The following is an 11,095-nucleotide window of genomic DNA, read 5'->3' as shown; positions in this document are numbered from 1 at the left end:
CAGTGGTTAAGGGCTATGGCTGCTAACCAGAAGGTCGGCAGTTTGAATCCACCTGCCACTCCTTGGAAACCTTATGGGGCAGTTCTACTCTGCCCTATATAGTTGCTATGAGTCCGAATCAACTCGACGGCAATGGGTTTATGTATATATATTATACATACATATATATATATGTATGTATAATATATATTTCACAGCAATAATAGCATAAAGGCTAGGAGGACAGAAATGCAAATATGCTATTGTTAGGTTTGAATACTACATGTGAAGTAGTTATACTGTTACTTAAAGGTAGACTGTGATGGATCATAACAAATTATGGATAACATTGGGAAGAATAGGAATTCCAGGACACTTAATTGTGCTCATGAGGAACCTTTACACAGATCAAGAAGCAGTTGTTCGGACAGAACAAGGGGATACTGATTGGTTTAAAGTCAGGAAAGGTGTTGCTCAGGGTTGTATTCTTTCACCATGCCTATTCAATGCTGAGCAAACAATACAAGAAGCTGGACTATAGGAAGAAGAACGGGGCATCAGGATTGGAGGAAGACTCATTAACAACCTGTTATGCAGATGACCCAACCTTGCTTGCTGAAAGTGAAGAGGACTTGAAGCACTTACTAATGAAGATCAAAGACCACAGCCTTCAGTATGGCTTGTACCTCAACATAAAGAAAATAGAAATCCTCACAACTGGACCAATGAGCAACATCATGATAAACAGAGAAAAGATTGAAGTTGGCAAGGATTTCATCTTACTTGGATCCACAATCAACAGCCATGGAAGCAGCAGTCAAGAAATCAAAAGATGCATTGCATTAGGTAAATCTGCTGCAAAGGACCTCTTTAAAGTGTTGAAGAGCAAAGATGTCACCTTGAAGACTAAGGTGCACCTGACCCAAACCATGGTATTTTCAATAGTATCATATGCATGTGAAAGCTGGACAACGAATAAGGAAGACCGAAGGAGAATTGACATCTTTGAATCATGGTGTTGGCGAGGAATATAACAAGACTGTGATAAATTAAAGAAGTATAGTATAAACACTTAAACAACCACCGAAATAACAGAACAGGGTTGTTGTTTTTGTTAGGTGCCATCGAGTCAGATGTGACTCATATCAACTCTGTGCAGACCAGAACAATATGCACAACAGAACGAAACACTGCCTGGTCCTGCACCATCCCTACAATCGCTGTTATGCTTAGCCCATTGTTGCAGTCACTCTGTCAATCCATCTCATTGAAGGCCTTCCTCTTTTCTTCTGACCCTGTAGTTTACCAAGAAAGATGTCCTTCTCCGTGAACTGATTCTTCCTGACAACAAGTCCAAAGTATATTAAGATCCAGTCTCACCATCCTTGCTTCCAAGGAGGGAGAACAAGGAGCTTTAATTAATAAGCCACCAAAGCACACCACAGGAAATGTTAAAGGAAGCCTTTGGCAGAAGGAAAATAACAGCAGATGGATATATGCATCTATAAAAAAGGAATGAAGGGCACTAGAAATGGTAGCTACATGGATAAACATATAAAACTTTTATTCTTAACATTTAAAACTTGCTAAAAGATTATTGGCTGTTTAAACAAAACTACTATCAATGTATCATAGAGCAGACAAATGAAATAAAAAAAGAATTCAGTTAATCCATCTGTCCAAAGATTAATAATCAATTAAATTCCAAAGAAAAGAGAAAAATAACTTAAAGGAAACAGAAAATGGGTGAGAAAAAATAGAAAGCAAATAGCAGAATGATAGACTTATACTAAGCAAACCATAATTACATTAAGTGTAAAAGTTCTAAGCTCCACACCTCCCCCCCACCCAAAGTAAAAGGCAGGGATTTTCAGACTGGTTAAAAAAGAAAGACCCAAATATATGCTGCCTACAAGAAATGCACTTCAAAAGAAGCACATTAACAGAAAAATACAGATTAAAATTAAAAAGATGTATAGAGATATTTTGTGCTACTACTAATCAAAAGAAAGCTATAATGGCTATTAATATAGTCAGACAAGGTAGATTTTAAAGCAAAGAAAATTACCAGGAATAAGAAAAAGTGTTTCATAAAAGGTAAATTCATCAAGAAGACATAGCAGTCATAAATTTTGTGCCCATAATAACAAAACTTCAAGATCAAGAGTGATAGAACTAAAAGACAAGAGTCTTAATCAATGAACACACCTTCTAACTTAAAAAACTATAAAACCATCCAAACCAAACCCACTGCCATCGAGTCATTTCCAACTCATAGCGACCCTAAAGGACAGAGTAGAACTAGCGCATAGGGTTACCGAGGCTGTAAATCTTTATGGGAGCAGACCGCCCCATCTTTCTCCTGCAGAGAGGCTGGTGGGTTTGGACCACTGACCCCTACGTTAGTAGCCCAGTGCTTTAATCACTGCATCACAAAGGCTCCTGAAAGTATAAAAAGGGCAAATTAAACCCAAAGTAAATAAAAGAAATAAGTAATAAAGAACAAAACATAAATTAATAGAAAACAGAAAAACCGTGCAGTAAATCAATGAAGCCAAAAGCTGATTCTTAAGAAAAATCAGTAATATTGATTTAGGCAGATTGGTCTAGAAAAAATATAAGAAAACACATCAATTTCACAAATGAGGGAGGTGGTGGCATCACTACAGAGTCTATAGCTATCAAAGGAATAATAAGAAAAGATTATGAATGATTTCATGCCAATAAATTTGACAACTCAGAGAAAACAGACAAATTCTTTGAAAGATACAAACCACCAAAGTAGCACACAAGAGGAAGTATAAACTAAATGGTCCACTACCTACCAAAGTAATTGAGTTTGTGGTTAAAAACTTTCCCACCAAATGAAACAAAAAAATTTCCAGGACTAGATGACTTCTCTGGTAAATTCTGCCATGTGTTTAAGGAAAAAATAATACCAATTCTACACAAAGTCTTGTGGAAAATTGAAAAGGACAGAATATTTCCCAACTCATTCTAAGAAGGCTAAAATCGCCTTCATATCAAACCAGACAAGCACATTACAGAAATACAAAACTATGGCAATATCCTTCACTAACATGGAGGAAAAACTTCAGAACAAAATTTTAGAAAATCAAATCCAACAATACAGGAAAAGGATAACATTCTAACTAGGTGGGGCTTAACCGAGGGACACAAGGACGGTTTATATTAATAAAACAACCAATGTAATTAGTCATGTAACACATTAAAAAAAGAAAAACATAATTATCTCAATAGATGCAGAAAAAACATTCAACAAGATCCAACATCACTTCTTGATTAAAAATCTCGGCAAACTAGAAATAAAAGGAAATTTTCTCAGCCGGATAAAAGACCTGCCGAAAAAGCTACAGTTAACAGTGTACTTAACATTTTTATTCAACAAGGTACTAGAATTTCTAGTCAGTTTAATAAGGCAAAAAAAAAAAAAAAAAGAGAGAGAGACGAAATGAATTGGAAAGGATAAAATAAAACTGTTCTTACTGGCTGATGCCATGGTCATCTATGTGGGAAATCCAAAGGGTTATTCAAAAAAGCTACTTGAACTAATATATTTGTTCAGCAAGACTGCAAGATACAAGATCAGTATATAGAATTCAGAAGTATTTCTATCTACTAGCAATAAGCAATTAAAAATGGAAAATACCATTTATAAGAAAAACAAAATTATGAAATACTAAGAATAAATCTATCAAAAGATGTATGAGATATACTTAGAAATCTGTAAAACATTGCTGAGAGGAATTAAAGATCTAAATAAGTAAAGACATGGACCTTGGTCATGGGTTAGAGGACTCAATATTGTTAAATTGCCCTTTCTTCCACTATTTCTGCATGAAGTTGCCACAATTCCAATCAAAATCCTAGCAAGCTTTTTTTGTGGAAATGGCTAGGTTGATTCTGAAATTTATGTGGGAATGCAAAGGATGTAGGATATTTCAAAAAACTTTGAAAAAGAATAATAAAGTTTGAGGACTTACACTATGTAACTTCAAACTTTTTATAAACTTACATTAATCAAGACTATGTGGTATTGGCATAAAAACAGAAAAAACAATTTAATAGGAGAGAGAGCTCAGAAATAGGCCCACTTATATGTAACTGATTGATTTTTGTCAAAGATGCAAAAGCAATTCAGTATCAAAAGGGTAGTCTTTTGTAACAAATGGTGTTATAACAATTGGATATCCAAAGATAAAATATATATATATTTTTGATCTTTATCTTGTACCATATTCAAAAATGAATTCGAGATGGATCAAATGCTAAAACGTACGACTTAAAATTACAAAACTTCTAGAAGAAAACAGGAAAAGATCTTTGTCATATTGGATAAGGCCAAGATTTCTTAAATATGACGCCAAAAGCATGATCCATAAAAGAAAAATTAATAAACAGAACTTGATCAAAAATGAAAATTTCTACTCTTTAAAAGATACTGTCAAGATAATGAAAAGACAATCTCAACTGGAAGAAAATATTTTCAAAGTACATATCTGATAAAGAATTTCTACCCAAAATGCATTTTAAAAAAAAAAAAAACCTGTTGCCATTGAGTTGATTCTGACTCACAGTGACCCTATAGGACAGAATAGAACTGCCCCATAGAGTTTCCAAGGAGCGCCTGGTGGATTTGAACTGCCAGCCTTTTGGTTAGCAGCTGTAGCACTTAACCACTACACCACCAGGGTTTCTAGCACACATAAAGAACACTTAAAATGCAATGATTAGAAAAAAAACACCTCAATGACAAAACAGGGAAAGATGTGAACAGATACTTCACCAAGAAAGATATACAGACAGTGAATAAGCACAAAAAAAGATGCTCAAAATCACTAATGATTACGGAAATGGAAATAAAAACAACAATGAGATACCACTGTATGCCTACCAGAATGGCTAAAATTACAAAGATTAACCATGCCATGTTCTTGCAAAGATGTGGAAGAACTGAAACTCTCATACATTGTGGTGGGAATGTAAAATATTACATTGCTTTGGAGAACTGCTTGGCAATTTCTTAAAAATTTAAACACACACTTATCAAGTGATCCAGCAATTTCACTCCTACGTATTTACAAAAACAAATGAAAGCATACTCCCATACAGACATTTACACATAAATGTTCACAGAAGGTTTATGTGTAACAGCCAAAAACTCGAAACAATCTACACGTCCATCGACAGGGGAATGAGAAACAAATGTGGTATATCCATGCGAAGAAGTATCACTCAACAATGAAAAAGAATGAACTATTGAAATACACAACATGAATGGCTCCCCAAATAATTACGATGCGTGAAAGAAGCCAGACCAAAAGAAAAGCATTATTTTTCTCATCTTACTGACGTTGTCATATAGAATTGTGGTGTACATGTAGCACGTGAAGAAACAGAGGACTGGTGAGGTACAGTTACTTGACAAAATTCATGCGACTAATGAGTGACAGAGTCAGAATTTGAACCCTGAAAAGTACTTGTCTCACCCAGGAAAGTAATAATTTGAGTGATAACATTTATTTTTGAAGACAGACAGATCTCCATTTGAGTACTGAATCTACTTATAAGGTCAAATATGACTTTGGATTGTATTGGAACCCCTCTGATCCCCCATTCATTAGCTGTATAACAGGGTTAATTCCTACCTCATAGGGTCAATGAGAGAAACAACGTGTATAAAGGAATTAACACAGAGCCTAACATATAATAAAAAAAAAATAATAATAATAAGGACTAAGTAAATTTTAGAATAATTATCGGTACTATTGTTTTGCCCCAGATCTTGTTTTTTTCTCCAACAACCTACAATGGGGTCTATACTATGCTTATCATAAACCAAACCAAAAACCAAACTCAGTGCTGTCGAGTCGATTCCGACTCATAGTGACCCTATAGGGCAGAGTAGAACTGCCCCATAGAGTTTCCAAGGAGCACCTTGCGGATTCGAACTGCAGACCCTTTGGTTAGCAGCCATAGCACTTAACCACTACGCCACCAGTAGGAACTAGAAACAGCAAATACATGTCCTTAGCACAAAGCTTTTTTCCTGTCATAGATTCAAATCCAACTACATATATTTGACCCAAAATAATCAGCCCTAAATGTCATTGTAAACTCAACCTGTCACCAAAATGAACTCTTCATAATTCCCCTTCCTCCTCAGTGAAAACCACTACCCTCCACCCTGTTTCCCAAACCAGAAACCCACGAGTCCTCCTTCCAGTCACCACCATGTCCAGCAGACTCATTTCCACCTACCCCCACTGCCACATCTCAACTCAAACCATCATTTCTCTAGAGGCTACTATAACTGCCTTTTAACATGTCTCTTTGACTCCTGTCACAAATTAACCAATTAATTGTCTTCACTGCCCCCAGTCATCTCTCTAAAACATATATCTAATTCGGTAATTTTAATTGTCCTACCTGAAATATTTCATGGATTTCCACATCTGCAGGAAAACCGCCAATTTCTTCACATTATACAAGGTCCTATTTTGACTGGCCTTTTTTTTTTTGGTCTAGGTTTCTAGCTTTGCCTTCACTATTCACCTCTTTATTACTTCTATTCTATTCATATTGAAGTGTTCCTTTTAGTTTATTTCAAGTACACATGATCTTGCTTCATCCTTGTGAGTACTTTCTGTTTCAACTCTGGGACTTCACATCTGTTGTCCTGCTGCTACTGGAATTGCCCCGATCTTCAAACGGCTGCTTTCTTCTCACATTAGCATATAGTTTTAAATAAAAATTTGTGGAAAAAAAATAACTGCTTAGATAAATAAACAACTGGCATAACAAGCCTTTTAAAAGCTTACATATATGGAGGATGACTATTTTGAGAAATATCTGACTCTCAAGAAAAAGATAATGGCGTTGAACCAGTTTGTTTCAATGAAACAAGTCAAGGTGGAAGGGGAAGGATTTCCTAAATAGATTATGATATATATCACTATGAGTTCTCAGCAGGCACAAGTTCCCGGATAATGGTGCCGCCAATGATAAAGTGACTAAAAATGAAAAGAGATAGAGTATTTGCACCAGTATCTTCAAGAACTAAATAAATAATATTAAGAGCTTCATCAGGGAGAGGAGATAGCACAGACCACTTGGGGAGATGGAGCCCTATGAAATACACTGGGCATTGGTACTCTTGTTTGGGCAATAACACTTGCAGCAGCTTCCATGGGTACCTGCAATGATGCTATTGATAGGAGAAGTTGGTAGGCATCAACAACGGTGATTGTATACTTAGTGTTATAGATTGAAATGTGTCCCCTCAAAATGTGTGTCAACTTGGCTAGGCCATGATTCCCAGTATTGTGTGATTGTCCTTCATTTTGTCATCAGATATAATTTCCCTTTGTGTTGTAAATCCTAATCTCTACCTGTGGTTAATGAGGCAAGATTAGGTTATATTACAGAGGATTAGGGTGGAATACAACACCTTTACTCAGGTCACATCCCTCATCTGATGTGAGGGGGGTTACCCTGGGGTGTGGCCTGCATCACCTTTTCTCTTGCAAGAGATAAAAGGACAGGGAAGGGACCTCATACCACCAAGAAAGAAGTCCCAGGAGCAGAGTACATCCTTTGGACTCAGAGTCCCTGCACTGAGAAGGTCCTAGACCAGGGGAAGATTGACGAAAAGGACCTTCTTTCAGAGCCAAGAAAGAAAGAAATCTTTTCCCCAGAGCTGACACTCTGAGTTTGGACTTCTAGCCTTCTAAAGAGTGAGCGAATAAATTTCTCTTTGTTAAAGTCATCCGCTTGAGGTATTTCTGTGTAGTAGCACTAGATGACTAAGACAATCAGCAACAGTGACACTGATTGCTTCCATGGGGTGTCAATGACCTTGGCAATCAGAGATATAACCATTGAGAGGTAGACAAGAAGGGCAAAAAAATAGTGGGAAGCAAATAGTAGCCAATGATTCATTCACAAAGCATGCATGTGGCAACCTTGGGATTCCTGAGAATATGTGGAGGAATTCGCAGGATTCTAGAATTCATACATAAGGGGTAGAGTGAAAATAGCGACAGGCTTCTTTGTGACTGATCTTTCAGTTGGTGTGATCGGGAATCATCACAGCCTTTAGCAACAACAAGGCTTAAGCTAGTATAAGTTTCTGACAGGGGAAGAAAAAAATGTAAATAGTGAGGGATTTAGCAGCAAACACTAAAGGGGAAGAAAGAGCCAGAATAGGTGTCTCATGGAATAAAGGAGAAAAATTCCTTTAGGAAAGTTACTGAGACCCCATATAAAAGAGAGATTTTCCCCTTCTGCTAAAGGTGTCAGACCCCGCGTTCTAATGGAATAATTATTGGTAAGGAAATGATGCTTATGTTAAATGAAGTTGGTGGAAGAAGAAAATATATCTTAAAGGAGGACATAATGAAAACCTGTTACTGACTAAACTGTAAAGTAAGCACCGCTGGTAAATATATTAAGGGGTATGAGTGTGGGACAGGACGTGCGGAAGACATGTTTCTATGAGGAAAAATAATGATAGTTAACTTATTGAACATATGCTATGTGTTAGCACTACACTAAGAATTTTCATGTATTGGAACCTTTTAATTCTCCAAACATCCATATGAGAAAAGTACTGTTATCTTAATTTGATAGGAAAGGATACTGGCGACCCTATAGGACAGAGTAGAACTGCCCCACAGAGTTTCCAAGGAGCGCCTGGTGGATTTGAACTGCTGGCTTTTATGGGTAGCACCCATAGCTCTTAACCACTATGCCACCAGAGTGTGTAGTCAATAAAACACGGGTAAACATCCTTCTGGTGCTCATGAGGAACCTTTACATAGATAAAGAGGAAAATTCACATAGATCAAGAGGCAGTTGTTCGGATAGAACAAGGGGATACTGATTGGTTTAAAGTCAGGAAAGGTGGTCATCAGGGTTGTGTCCTTTCACCATACCTATTCAGTGTGTATGCTGAACAAATAATCCAAGAAGCTGGACTATACGAAGAGCGGGGCATCAGGACTGGGGGAAGACTCATTAACAACCTGCGCTATGCAGATGACACAACCTTGCTTGCTGAAAGTGAAGAGGACTTGAAGCATTTACTAATGAAGATCAGAGACAACAACCTTCAGTAGGGATTGCACTTCCAACAAAGAAAACAAAAATCCTCACAACTGAACCAATAATCCACATCAGGTTGTCAAGGATTTCATTTTACTTGGATCCACAATCAACACCCATAGAGGCAGCAGTCAAGAAATCAAAAGATGCATTGCATTGGGTAAACCTGCTGCAAAGGACCTCTTTAAAGTGTTGAAAAGCAAAGACGTCACCTTGAAGACTAAGGTGCACCTGACCTAAGCCATGGTATGTTCGATCATATCATATGCATGTGAAAGCTGGACAGTGAATAAGGAAGACCTAATTTTTTAAGAAGAATTGATGCCTTTGAATTGTGGTGTTGGCAAAGAATATGGAATATACCATAGGTTGCCAAAAGAATGAACAAAACTGTCTTAGAAAAAGCACAACCAGAATGCTCCTTAGAAGCAAGGATGGCAAGACTGCATCTTACATACTTTGGACATGTTGTCAGGAGGGATCGGTCCCTGGAGAAGGACATCATGCTTGGCAGAGTACAGGGTCAGTGGAAAAGAGGAAGACCCTCAACGAGGTGGATTGACATAACAACGATTGTAAGGATGGCGCAGGACAGGGCAGTGTTTCGTTCTGTTGTGCACAGGGTCGCTATGAGTCGGAACCAACTCGACAGCACCTAACAACAACAACAAAGTCCATACTCTCAAGTACTGTACAACAGCTGGACAAGACAAACCCATGATTTAGAGCAGCACTCTTGGGATGTGTTAGCCCAGGAATCTTCTTTTCTCCCTTCACACACACTATGGATGTCACAAGGTGAAGTCACAAAACCACCATAGACTTTTAGTTACCCAATCTTTAAAATGGTGCTAATCTTAGGTAGTTACTCCCACCTTGCCCAGAGATTATGGTTAGATGTAAAGTGTTCTGAGATCTGTTAATGAAAGCTGTGCTGCAGAGATAAAAGAAAGTAATGGTGGCCCACCTGGAAAAGTTAACCAAAATGGCTTAGTCACCATCCAGTACCTAATACTTTATGGCCTATTAGATTCCCTTGTTTTAAATGTACTTTATCCAAGAGCAAATGATAAATACTGATAAGCATTTAATAGCTGGTAATAAGAAAAGCTATGTGTAATAAGAAAAGCTATGTGAGCTAGAGTTTTCTTTCCCATCTATTCTTTAACATTTGACCTTAGTTCCTTATCTTGGTTCAAGGCTGTGCTTTTATGAAGACTGAAGTATGAGACTTTGTAAAGTTGTGTGAGATAGTATAAGTTTGGGTTGTCCCTGTTGCTAGTTGCCATAAAGTCGGCACTCAACTCATGACAGGTGATCCCAGGCACAATGGAATGGAACACTGCCCAGTCCTGTGCCATCCCTGTGATCAGTTGCAGATCGGACTGTTGCAATCCATAGGGTTTTCATTAACTAATTTTCAGAAGTAGATAGCAGGCCTTTCTCCCTCATCTGTCTTAATCTGAAAGCTCCACCGAAACCTGTTTAGCATCATAGCAACACGCAAGTTTCCACTGACAGACAGCTGGGGGCTGCACATGAGGTGCACTGGCCAGGAATCAAACCTGGGTCTCCCGCACGAAAGGTGAGAACTCTACCACTGAACTACCAATGCCCCCAAGTCTGGGTAGTAAGGCAGAAAAGCATTATTTTTCTCATTTTACTAATGTTTTTGTACAGAATTTTGGCTTACATTTCTATTTTTCTCAAGAGCAGGAAAAAAACAATGAATTTGGCAGGACATGCCATCTCCCCTTTCCGGACCTTCGTTTTCTCCTCTGTACTGTTAAGGGGTTGTACTCGACGTTCTTTTCAGCTGCTGTCTGACATGCTTCTCTATCATTCATAGTGATATTTCTTCGGTTATACTTAACGGAAAATTTTCTGAAAGTGGCAACATATAGAGAGTGAAACAGTTCACCAAAGAAGGATACAAATGTATCTCTTTATAATGGAATAGCCTCTCATCCACGCAGAGTGGCTTAGAGGT

General features: G+C 37.7%; 1 non-coding gene across 1 annotated transcript; it reads right to left on the bottom strand.

Moving 5' to 3' along the window:
- Positions 1-10,649: 10,649 nt before the first annotated feature.
- TRNAE-UUC (transfer RNA glutamic acid (anticodon UUC)) lies at positions 10,650-10,720 on the bottom strand. Its single transcript has one exon. It is a non-coding gene; the product is annotated as a tRNA-Glu (tRNA).
- Between the last annotated feature and the right edge of the window lie 375 nt (positions 10,721-11,095).

This window comes from Loxodonta africana, chromosome 3 (assembly GCF_030014295.1).
Source record: "Loxodonta africana isolate mLoxAfr1 chromosome 3, mLoxAfr1.hap2, whole genome shotgun sequence".
Lineage (NCBI taxonomy): Eukaryota > Metazoa > Chordata > Mammalia > Proboscidea > Elephantidae > Loxodonta > Loxodonta africana.
This window is presented reverse-complemented; position numbering and strand designations above follow the sequence as displayed.